Raw genomic sequence first — 9542 nt, 5'->3', positions numbered from 1 at the left:
GTCATGCGCGTGACGTGACACAGCTAAAATAATCAACCGGAAATCGGGGATCATTAAAACGTCAACAATTTCAAAATACGCAATGACAGTAAACTTAATGGCGAGCGGTCCCAATTTTGAGCCATACAAGTTTACGTGGTGAACTAGCTTTATTTAAGCCATCTTGCATTGGTAATAATTCTGATGTATTTAATGCAGGAATATACACACCCAGTTTTTGCCCACTTTGTACATAAATTTTAAATTTACACACCGAGTTTTTTAATTTACACACCCAAACCTTCTGATCCTGCCTAAGACCCTGCCTAGCATGGAGGACAGGCCTAGGCAAAATAAAAGCTTTTTTTCTAATAATTTCTCCATAAGCGTCATTTATGTCAACAAATTGTTCGCAAATCCACAGCAGGGTTGCAAATATACCATATGTCACTCGGAGTGCGACAATTTGTACAGATAAATTTATCACAGGTATTTTTCTATTAATTTGGCCATTCGTCTGCATATTACCAAAAATAATGCATTTTGGGCGACCGTTTCTCCACGAACGTTATTTATGTCGACAAATTGTTCGCAAATCCACCACAGGGTTGCAAATATACCATATGTCACTCGGAGTGCGACAATGTGTACAGATAAATTTATCACAGGTATTTTTCTATTAATTTGACCATTCGTGTGCATATTACCAAATAATTTTTTTTATAACCCATTTTGGCCCACCGTTTCACCGCTGAACGTCATTTATTGCGACAAATTGTTACGCAAATCCACCGTTAGTTTTAAGAATATAATACATGGCATAAATGTGACAATTTATCAAAATAAATTGATAATGAACGCTTTTGTGGATATTTGCCAATACAATTATACATCTGACATGTATATGAATTATGATTATGTCTTCAGGCTGTCTTCAGTCAGTAGGAATTCAGATGAGTACATGCAGCTGAGACTAGTCAATGCTAGTCTCAGGTTGTAGTAAGCTTCTAAATTTCAAATGTAGGATTTGTTCTCATTGCTTACCTGTGTTTCACATCATATTTTGTGGTCAAAATGATTACAAATGTGTAATTTGCAGTCATTTCCGACGGCTAGTAAGGATTTGAATGCACACTAAACCCCGGGCCGTGACACTCGTATTCAATCCCTGTATAAAAGTGAACGGCAGTTGACACATCGTAAGTTTGAGTGACAGTTGCTAGGCATTTTAAATACAAGATGGCGGATGTCGATCGAGTACGTGCTATTTTATCAGCAAAAATACAGCTGATTTTGCCAAATTCAACATGGGGTCATCGGTTATAATATTTTCCTAGCATATTGAGCTAACACCACAGCTACATGGTTTTTCACAATATACTAGTAATAAAATAAAGAAAATCAGTAAGCTTAAGACGAATATTACCAGGGAAGTGCAACCCTGATATTACCTAGGGGAGATCGGGGGAAAGTGGAACATATTTTTTGTCCAGCCCAAACAGGATTACGAGCAAGCAAGGCAAAACGTAAGGTTTACAAGATACATATTTGGTGCATACGCACCAATATGAACCTCGCGCCAATCAACCTTTTTGTTCCTAATCCTTATGACCGGAGGAAAAGTTCGACATATCGCACGACTCTTTAGGATATTTGATTAAAAAGATACAGAGTTAAGTGCACAAAGTACAATAAGTGACTATATCTCATTAACCAATGATCGTACAGATACGCGACCACTGAATTTTTTGTTCCTTATGACCAGACGAAAAGTTTGACATATCGCACGACTCTCTAGAATATTTGGTTAAAAAGATAGAGGGTTAAATGCACAAAATTGGAAAAGTGTAACAGCTCTATCTCATTAACCAATGATCCTACAGATATGCCACCGCTGACTTATTTGTTCCTTATGGCCAGAGGAAAAGTTTGACATATCGCACGACTCTGTGGGATATTTGGTTAAAAAGATAGAGGGTTAAGTACACAAAGTAGAAAAAAGTGACTATATCTCATTAACCAATGATCCTACAGAGATGTGACCACTGACTTTTTGTTCCTTATGACCAGAGGAAAAGTTTGACATATCGCACGACTCTGTGGGATATTTGGTTAAAAAGATAGAGGGTTAAGTACACAAAGTACAAAAAGTGACTATATCTCATTAACCAATGATCCTACAGAGATGTGACCACTGACTTTTTGTTCCTTATGACCAGAGGAAAAGTTTGACATATCGCACGACTCTGTGGGATATTTGGTTAAAAAGATAGAGGGCTAAATGCACAAAGTAGAAAAAAGTGACTATATCTCATAAACCAATGATCCTACAGAAATGCGACCACTGACTTTTTTGTTCCTTATGACCAGAGGAAAAGTTTGACATATCGCACGACTCTGTGGTATATTTGGTTAAAAAGATAGAGGGTTAAATGCACAAAGTAGAAAAAGTGACTATATCTCGTTAACCAATGATCCTACAGATATGCGACCACTGACTTTTTTGTTCCTTATGACCAGAGGAAAAGTATGACATATCGCACGACTCTGTGGTATATTTGGTTAAAAAGATAGAGGGCTAAATGCACAAAGTAGAAAAAAGTGACTATATCTCATAAACCAATGATCCTACAGAAATGCGACCACTGACTTTTTTGTTCCTTATGACCAGAGGAAAAGTTTGACATATCGCACGACTCTGTGGTATATTTGGTTAAAAAGATAGAGGGTTAAATGCACAAAGTAGAAAAAGTGACTATATCTCGTTAACCAATGATCCTACAGATATGCGACCACTGACTTTTTTGTTCCTTATGACCAGAGGAAAAGTATGACATATCGCACGACTCTGTGGTATATTTGGTTAACAAGATAGAGGGTTAAATGCACAAAGTAGAAAAAAGTGACTATATCTCATCAACCAATGATCCTACAGAGATGTGACCACTGACTTTTTTGTTCTTTATGACCAGAGGAAAAGTTTGACATATCGCACGACTCTGTGGGATATTTGGTTAAAAAGATAGAGGGTTAAGTACACAAAGTACAAAAAAAGGATGCAGCCAAAGATAGGAGCTTGTAGTCACCTGCTCCGCAGCCGACTGATGATTCCGCTTTGCCCCGTGTTCCACTTTGCCCCGATCTCCCCTAAATATTCGTCTCAGGCTGAACTATTTAGCTACCGTTCACAAAAAAATTCGACATTTTTGTAAGATGGGGGTGCAGGCCCTTTAAATATCCCTAAAATCCTTCACAGATACCTTATTTCAGATTAACTTCTTTAAAACAATAAAAACTTTACACATTCAAAGCTTTATATTCTTTTCAAAGTCCAGAATCAAGTCAAACATTTTTATAATCACTCTTCAAGGCAAACATTTTACTACAACCCCGTATAAAGAATTTATGACCGTCCCTTTCTTTTTATTTTCTAATGCATAATTCATTAGCCCGAAATGCAGACTCATTGAGCATTTTGTACTGTAAGAACTTCGTGGCAACATGGAAAACGTAGCCCAAATGTACTTGACAGAATGATTTGTCATGGCAATCCGGCCATTATTTCGCCCAATAGTCGTGTTTCATGTTCCAATTCGAATACATACTGCTTTCGGCAGAAAAATGTCTCCAAAAATACAAGATGCCAGTTATATTCCGGTCTGAAACGATCGACACATTGTACAGTCCATCCTTGAATGTTTAAGACCTGTATCAGATTTCCAGCGAAGTTTATTTTCCTTAAATCACACTTTACATGTGTCCATTGAATCATATCACCGATATTAGTTTACTTTATTTTATTATTTTATTTTATTTTAATACTGAAAGGGGTTCTTCTAGTAAGCACAATTACACTCATGACAATAGGCAGGTCCATCCCATTAAAAAAATTACTGCCTTTTCCTAACCATAGTTAGTTGGTTGGTTGGTTGGTTGGTTGAAATAAGTAAAATAAGCCCAGATGCCAACCATTTTTTTCTCAAATCCTAGATGGCGGCCAAAAATCCAGTAAAATACCTGAAAACTCATGTTTACAGTTTTAGAATGTTATGGAACTATTATTTTCTCTTTACCTTCAACTTATATACATGGGCGTAGCAAGCGGCGGGACAGGATGGACGAAGTCCATGGGCCCCAAGGGTTCAGGGGCCCTGAGCAAAAAAGCGAAAATTAAATAAGGGCTGATAATGCAGAGCAGGGTCGGATTTACCATTGGGCCAGATCAGTGGGCCCGGGTCCAAGACCACCCCCCCAAAAAAAAAGTCCCTGTGCAGTCTTTTTTAACCCCACTATAAACAGCAAGTTTTGCCAAAATAGGGCAAAATTGTAAAAAAAATTCCGCGCTTCGCGGACCATGTTAATCTGGAGCTAAAATAGTCTGAAATTAATTTTTTCGCGTGTTTTGCTCGCAATATGTTAGTCCCCCTCTATATTATACGTAAACCAAAACTAAGCCACTGACTAATTGGGTGCGCATGCCTTTCTCGGCACGTGAGTTTGGGGCCTCCAAATTTTGGCCTGGCCCAGGGCCCCCATAAGTAAAATCCCGCCCTGATTAAAAGGGCCCATACTGCTCCTTGTCCATGGCCCCTGATGCTCTTGCTACGCCCCTGCTTATATACAGAAATCGATTAATATAATGCGCAAAACAACAAAATGCGCAATTCACTAGTATGGACTCACCACCCCAATATCATCCAACTCATGACTAGATGTTTAAAAAAAAGTATGATGTAGTAGATAGAGGGTGAGAAACAGACCATTACCATAGATAATCGGTGTCTTGTTGAGGTATGGTGAGCATGTTAGTCGCTCGGAAGGCGAGACCCCGACTGTGAGGGGTCGAGCCTTCAGAGCGACTAACATGCGAACCATACCTCAACAAGACACCGATTATCTATGGTGATGGTCTGTTTTGAACCGTTTATCTTACATATACGGCGAGCAAAAATAAACGAATTTGTTGTATTAAGTGTATTAATTTTCCAAAAAACAAAATGGAAAAAACTGATGTATTATTTTGTTAAAGTTGTGGGTTTTTTCCCAAAATAAAAACACCTCGAGATAGTTTAATATTCTTCCCATGTGTCCTGCGTGCGAGTCTATTTAATGACAAATGCAAGAGATTTAATCAAATCAATACAGAATTGATCTCAATTGACAATTGTATTTGAAGTGGTTTGGTAGGTTATTCACTTGCTTTAATCCGCTGGAGTTTATTCACCCCGTGACCATTGTTATTCAAATGATTAATGAATAATGCAAATTATAGTTGTCAAATATTTGGACTGCAATCTGTTTCAACACCATGAAATTTATATCTTAGAAAAATGTGAGTATAAGCAGATATTTGAAAGACCTAGTAACGTTGTGTCCAATGGTGCTCCCCATTATGGGTAGGTCACAGTAAGGCTTTGCACCCCCAGCCTCTTGACTTGTAATGAGTACCGCAGGTTAGTTTGCGAAGCTCCCCTGGTCGGGTACTATCATAGATGAACTCCTGGATGGGGCAGCTTTAATTAGCATGAGGCCGCATTGATATGTAAATAGCGTATTGTTATTTAAATTTGCGCCCAGACGTATTGAGGGCGACAGTCATGTTATCCAGACGGAGAATGGCTGCATATGTCGGGCATGTCAATTTGCTGAGTGAAGGCTGATAATCACCTTTCTGTATAGGTAATAAGCTAGTATATTTCTTTTACAAGTTGATTATAAAAAAAAATTAGTATCATATTAAATATATTAAATGTATAAACTTTGAAATTTACATGAATTTGAAGAGCAGAGCTTCGAAATGTAGCTAAGTCAGGTGATGTGAAATTCTGCTGCGTGACCCCTCTGCGTGGTAGAATTATATTCATAAAACATTGAATTTAACAGATATCATGGGTAGCCAACCACGATTTATCAGCATTTAAAATATATGTTAATTAACAAAGATAAATAATAAAGAGTACAAATGGCAATTAACTAGTAAACAAGCCTGAAATCTTAAAATGTTGCCACGTGATTTCCCGAACACATGATATGTTAACATGTGACCACTATTCAGATTTACCGTAAATATTTGGAGTATGCTTGCACATCATGCACATACACTGTGCATTTCTTTACTTCCGTATAAAATCAATAATTCATGCTGGGAGCCAAGTAACATCACACCACATTTCGCCAAAATACATTCTAGAAACGCTTGCTGTTAGAATAAGAAAAATTTTAATGCTAATTTATTGCACATTCTAGGGAAGCGTGGTTACCTTTTTAAAATAACCGAGTGAGAGGGTTTTCAAGAAAATATTTTTCCTGTCAAAACTGAAGCATCCTCTGCTTAAAAGAAAATATGAATATTAACTGCACATCATATATAACGATTCGTGATACCCAATTGTGGCACATTTGATGTCGTTTAAGAAGCAGAGAATTTTATTTCAATTTTATATACGCCAAAATATTTTTTAATTGAGCAAAAATAAGGATAGAAAAACGTTGAAAATCCTATGTGAATATTACATTAGACCCGGCAAAAGATTACTGTTTCGTTTTTATGGTAATCTAATCTTTTATTTCCTGAAAAACATTTGGGGTCTAAAATGGAATTTTTATGTAATTGATAAAAACATCGAACGTGATACAAGAAAATGGTAGGTTTTCCTCTATAGTATTTTACTGACCATGGAAATGTACTGAGACACAAGCACGTGTCAAAATCGATATAATGTATTGTCCATACAGACGCCCAGTTATCACTGTTTATTATTGGATTTTTTTGTATAAAACACGCAGTTAACTTAATTGAGCGCTAATAATACACATAAATGTTTTTAGGCAAATAAAATTCCAAAATATGGTACGTTTTCTGCCTTTGCTTGTCACGTGGTAGGCCTATGTTGAAGTTGCGATTATACCTTCAAATAAGTTTCATATGAATTCCAAGAAGACAAATGGCCGAGTGGTCTAAGGCGCTGGGTTCATAGTGTATCCAAAGCAGTCCGCCGCCGCCGTGAGTTCGAACCCCGCCTCCGCCAAACTTTAATGAAGTAAAATTAAAATTGAAATTTTACTTTTAAAAAATTTCATATTGGGGAAATGTGACTGGCAGAATTTATGTATGGCGTGGAGTGGTGTGAAGTAACATTGTCTGCTCAGAGCAGATTGGTATTTTATTTTACTTGAGAGCATAATTCAGTATCGAAGTTACGTAATGTTACTATGCCAACGGGATCACGCGCCAGAGTAATGAACTACGATCGAAACAATCACCACACAAAGTATATGGTACTCGAAGGATATAAAAATAGCGTGATCCGGTAACCAAGAGAATTACGTAACCACTTCGATGCTGAATAGAAATACATAAAGACGAATAAGGCGCCATGATGGAAGGTCAGGTCGGGTATCAAAGGTTATTATAACTTAAATACTACTTGTATTTCCCACCTTGCCTCTGTCACATAATTTCCTTCATATTATTGACAGCAAGTCCTAATTTTGACTTTGCTATTGCAAAATGTCATTTCATATCAAATTAGTAGAAAGGACTAAAGCGCTTGCAAGCACTTTAAGTAGGCTACAGCAAACTTGAACACGGCACGGGATATAGGCCTATATATTCCATAAATCACTAAGGGCACATTATTAGCGTGATGGCTTTGCAGTATGTCTTACGCTTTGCAGAACGAAGTGATTGTCCAGCAATACATAAGTTGCTACAGCAGAGGTCTGAGCTTCAAAATCAGCCACAATACATGCGAACAGTGACTGTAGAAAGTACGTATTACACTAGTAGCTATATAATCATATCAATAAAGCTGATATTGTTGCTGTTGTGTAAAAGTTTTTTCCGCCATGAGCGGGTTAACCCACAATTTACACTTAATTTAGGTGTACTTTGTCTTGCGTCCATCACTATCATCTCTATCATGGAAAGTTTGCTATATATTTATGAATGATAAATGATTGTTTGTACTAGATGTGGGGTTTTACGTCTCATATTTGAAAGAACCAATGTTTAATTGTAATACAGTGTATTTCGAAACCATCAACCAAAACTGGGTGCTATGAAGTATAAGATTGGGCCACGAATATATATAGGCCTACATTTTACCAAGTTGGCAATAGGAATTTCCTTCATTTTGCATATGCATGACTTTCTTTAGTATACTCAAAAAGGATTTTATTATAAGAAAGTTATCTAGTGCACTACCGACTGAGCTACCGAGGTTTCTATATTTGATGAAGTGTTTTAAGGGATCTAGAATGAGTGTTTATTGCGTTTCGACAGTATTTTTTGAGGAACATGAGAACACCTCAGACCTATCGAATTGCATTCTGAATACGAAGCAAGTCTTTCTGATATCAAATAATTTTCATTTTTTTAAATCACAATATAATACAAATTTTATGACAAATTATAAAAATTTGATATTTTTCAAATTTTGGATATATAACAGTCCTCGGTAAATTATATAAATCTAATGATATATTCTTAAAGTGTATGTAGCTGGGAGGAAAAGCCGACGATCAATTGAAAATTTTGACCTTTCATATTGAAGATATGGATTTTTTTCCCAAAAGACCTTTTTTTTTTTTGTTTTGGGAAAAAAATCCATATCTCCAATACGAAAGGTCAAAATTTTCAATTGATCGTCGGCTTTTCATCCCACCTACATACACTTTAAGTATAAATCATCAGATTTATAAAGTTTACTTCGAGTACTGTTAAATATCAAAAATATCAATTTTAATGATTTGCCATAAAATGTGTATTAAATTGCGAATTTCAAAAATCAAAATTATTTGATATCAGAAGGACATTCTTCGTATTCAGAATGCAATTCGATATGTCTGATGTGCTCTAATGTCCCAAAATAAATACTGTCCAAACGTTCATACCCCAGCCCTTAAGTTAATATAAGCAATATTTTGACGGCTAAACCTGCTAAAGTGTATTATTTAAAGGATATTGATCAAATTTACTGTAAATATTGATAACATTTACTAAATTTGTTGATTTGTTTTCTTTATAAAGTAATATACATTCTTAAGGTTGTGTGAATATAGATTGTTTGATTGTTGTGAAACTCGGAGGATGTGACCTCCATTCAGCCCTGTGTTACAAGTATGAATTAAATGTCACGGTTGTTCATTTGTGATCATTTGTTAATGTTTCTAACAAATCATGACATAATTTTTAATTCTAGACCTTGACAACACAAACATCTATCACACGAATATACACATATATTTTTTAGCTATTAGGCTATATTTAACTTCGATTTTCGTTCCTTTATTAAATTTCCTATCTTTTTCTGCCTTTCTATGTAATCTTTATTCAATAAACTGAATATTTGTGTGCAAATTGAGGGCGCTATTATTTTTAATTAAATTTAGCCCAATAATATAAGTTAATTTCCTTTCATTTCATGGTCAAAAGTAGTTTGAAAATTTTCTTACTATATATTTCTCATTTTTATAATGTTTATCATGTTTTAATACCATTATACAAGTTTTAATACAAATACCGCCATCAGTGTTCAGCTTTGCTTAAAAATGAATACAGT

The sequence above is a fragment of the Amphiura filiformis genome, chromosome 1, assembly GCF_039555335.1.
Source record: "Amphiura filiformis chromosome 1, Afil_fr2py, whole genome shotgun sequence".
Classification (NCBI taxonomy): domain Eukaryota; kingdom Metazoa; phylum Echinodermata; class Ophiuroidea; order Amphilepidida; family Amphiuridae; genus Amphiura; species Amphiura filiformis.
This window is presented reverse-complemented; position numbering follows the sequence as displayed.